The sequence below is a fragment of the Triticum urartu genome, chromosome 3, assembly GCF_003073215.2.
Source record: "Triticum urartu cultivar G1812 chromosome 3, Tu2.1, whole genome shotgun sequence".
Lineage (NCBI taxonomy): Eukaryota > Viridiplantae > Streptophyta > Magnoliopsida > Poales > Poaceae > Triticum > Triticum urartu.
Genome location: NC_053024.1, coordinates 563,476,719 through 563,480,761, shown reverse-complemented (window position 1 = coordinate 563,480,761; position 4,043 = coordinate 563,476,719).

The window sequence follows — 4,043 nt, the reverse complement described above, 5'->3', positions numbered from 1 at the left end:
TGCAAGACCAAGTACGCGTACTACTGCGCTTGGCTCTTCGCCCCTTCGTGAAGTCGAACAATGATGGTACTCCGCATGTTGGGTACTACAGTGTATGCCTCTGACAATCTGACACCGAATGGACTGATGCATGTCCACCGAGGGTAGGTTGCATTAGTCAAAAGGCGTAAGCAAGCTTCACCTTGTCCTGCAAGCTTCTCCTCGTTCTGCGAGTTGACGGGACACACCAAAAAGTAGTGCTAGTCCATACTCCCTCCTTTCCGGTTAATATGGCTTAATATTTTTTGCAGGTAAATGAGAGAGCTTTATTCATATATAAGCATTCTTAGGACGATCAGCCAAGACACTGGTCACTAGGAAGCAAGGTACCCCACAAAAAAAGAAGTAGGAAGCGAGGTGTTTCATCAAGCCAGCTCTCGGCCACATTCAAAGTGCAGCAAGCATGGTTCGCACGAAGATGCGCCGCAAGGTTTGCTGACCTGTTTACATGCTGAATAACAAAAAAAAGAGAAAATATTATTGAGCGCTACTATTTGTAACAGGATGTGAGCCAGAATTAAGCGAGAATTGTGGCGTGTATTCCATGCAATCAACTTCCATTATCACATGCGAGAACCCTCGAAGAGAACCAAATGTGTTGAAGATTGCTTTATCACATTTTAAAATTATAATAAGAGTGCAGACGCTCCTCCATCCGGTTCCTAGTACTAGTATAGTACGTACCTTTATGGACTATAGTAGTAGTACTAGTAAACTTTGCGCTTGGCTGTTCGGGAAGTCGAACAATAATAGCACTAGTAGTATAGTGTATGCTTCTGGCAATCTGACACCGAATTAACTGTTGCACGTCCACCGCCTGAGCGAGGGAGAGTTTGCATTAGTCAAAAGTTTCTCCTTGTCCTGCGAGCCACCTCGCGCAAGCTTCTCCCGTCCTGCAACCTTCTCCTCGTTCGGCAAGTTGATGGGACACGGCAAAGTAATGCTAGTCCATGCTGCCTACTCTCCGGTTAATATGGCTTAATTTCAAACAAGATAAATACATTGTCTATCATTGTATATTTGTAAAAATACAGTTAGTGGACTTCATAATACGCTCATTGCGCTCAATATATATATTTTTCGGTGTTCATACGGTCACTAGCTCACCCTGACTAAGTATGTGTGTGCATGCACGTGTAGGTTGAGCACTTGAGCGTGACCGTGTGTGTTCCGTCGTGTGCTCAGACATGCATGCATTAGGGCATCGCGTGCGTTTTTGTGTCCATGTGTACGTGTGACTGTTGCATACACGTAGGGGGAGTACGTGTAGGGGCCACTAAGGAGCAGTCAAATCACACAGTAAGTTAGTCGGAAGAAGCAACCATCATTTCACTCTTGAATGACACGTACGCAATATAAAATGGTTGATATGGAGAGAAAAAGAAAACCACTATATATACACTAGCAGGAGCCTAAGCTACAAGCCTGCTTGCTTAGGTTGCTCTCTTCACAAGCATAGAACGACGGGCCTGATCCCGCAGCTGGGGGAACGGAACAATGTTCTGCGTAGACGCGGTCGACATCGGCGAGGGAGAAAACCCACAGTCGGTGCGTCCCAATCGGGGGTCACTGCGGTATGGGCCGATGCCGCGTCCCAACCGCCCTTCTAGCTACAGCCCGACATCCCAGGTAGTCCATCTTCCTTTTGGAGCCGGCTTGCTCCACTGCCATAGCTCCATCTCCATGTCGATCTTTCTCTACTTCTATCGGCTTCTACTTGTGATGAGTTTATGTCTCATGAACTAGTGCCAGTACTATTATTCTAATCACATTTCTTCAATATCTTTGCCATCAGGGATGCTCAGGTCGATTTTAGTGGAACTGCACAAAAGCATCGTATGATCTGAGGGTGCTAGCCGTCTTTCCTTCGACAGGTTCTACCTGGCCAGGAAATTAAATCATGTTTATGGTTTAGGGTTTAAGTCGTAGTGACCCCATCAGTGGTTTTTCTATCGTACACGCTCTCACAACTTTTTTCTTTAGGTGTGAAGTAAATATTGGCTATGATCTGTGAATCATTGAGATGCATCAGCATGCGTGTTAGTTTTCCTTTGTATTCGATGGAATGTTGTAACGGGGCAACCTTGGAATAGGAATGAAAATGGAGTGGAAAAGTTTCCGTTTTTCCGTAGAAAAAATGAAAACGGAGAGAAACCAACGTTTCGTTTCGTTGGATCGCGCCATCGAGCAAAACCAACGTTTAAATCACGTCTGTCGTGTTCGTGTCTCACCCTCCTCCACGGCTCGACCCCACACGGTCGCTCGGCATGCCACTCACCACAAACCGAGTAGTATACCATAACTTTCCCGCCTGCTTGTCGATGGATCGCGCCATGGAGTACTAGCACTACTGGAAGAGATTGACGAGTTGGGAGAGGACAGCTAGGCGTAGTACAGACTCCCAAGAACTTACTACTGGAAGAGATCGCGCATGTTGTAGCCGGCTATTGCGACCTTTGAACACGGAGCAGCTGCGTGCACCCGGAAGCGGCGCGGGCGACGCTCTCTCGGCCGACGCGCCGCTTCAATGCCGGTGCAAGTGAGAGGTCGCGTCCGCTCTGGATGGGCATGAATGCGGCACTGACTGTTTCAGGCGGGAAGCACGCGCGGGTGATGAAGAGGGTTCGGGTTGGTCAGGACCGGCCGTGGCAGCGGTCCGGACGTGCGCAAACAAGAGATGATGTACGTTAATATTGCTGCATATATAATTAACAACGTAAATAATGTGCCAGTTGGACAAATATGATTGGAGATGGAGACGGAAATGGAATTTTACGTAAACACGGATATGCATGTCTATGTCTATGTGTGTGTGCGCGACGACTCTCGTGACCTGGAAGCGGGGGCGTGTTTTTGATGAAGTTTTCTTAAGGGAGGGTAGTGTACCACACATGAAGGACAGGAAGTGCGACCAGGACGCGTGGGCGTGGATCGTTAGTTCATCGGAAGTAGTACTAGTTTTCTTCACTGTACATTAAATAAAGAGTTTTGTTTCGTACTTACACAATTTAAAATGATTGTTATGGAGAGAATAAGAAAACCACTCCACTATATTTTAGTCGTATGCACGAGAGTACTATATGGACGCAGCTTCATTGACTTAGTGCACCTGCCTTTGGATTTACGACAGGTGGGCCCAAAATGTGGCTGGCTCACCTGTCATACAGGCCAAAGGAGGTGCAGTGAAGGCACCGAAGCTCAGTCCATACTACAGTAGTAGTATATATATAAGCGGGAGCCTTAGCGCTTGTTTGCTAGTGTTTGCACTCTCCACACGCTCGCCGCACTACATATATGTTACACGCTGGAGGCTCAGCGTTCATTTGCTAGGATTTGCTATATTCATAGTCTCTCACCGTCTCTTCACCAAATCTAAACAAGACTGCATTGGCCTCTTGTCTCTCTCTCTCCTCCCTCACAGCTGGTGAAGGAGGCGTCTGTATCCCATCGCACCGGGAAGGGGAGGAGGTGCAGCGTTCACTCTATCGCCTTCGGCGAGGGAGGCAATCCACTGCCGGCTGCGCTGTTCTCTTTCACCCAGCGCCTGTGCGGGAGGGCCACCGACCCCTTCTTCCTCGCTGCCGTACGTAGTGTGGGCAGATCCGGCCTCCCGCCGCACGCCTTGCTACATCCCGACGACCCTAAGGTATAAGTTTCTTTGAAACCGTCTTTGCTCTAGCTGCATGTGGATCTTTTTCGATCTATAGTCGAATTTAGGTCTTGGTTCAAAGAGGAAAGAAGGGTGCGGTGGGCTAGAGCAAGAATCTAGGACGCGGTTCAATGAGGAAAGGAGGGGCAGAAAGTAGTATAGACTGACTATCCAGCCGCTTTGTAGGTCAAAAAGGGAAAAAGGGGGTAACCCAGTACACACATCTGTAAGGAACCGATCTCTTTGTTGGAAAGGGAAAGAAACTGGGGGGGTCAGGTAGTTTGTGCACGACTAGATTTGCTGCCCTCACATAGAAAGAAGGTTCAAAGAGAACAAATATGGGACCAACGCATAT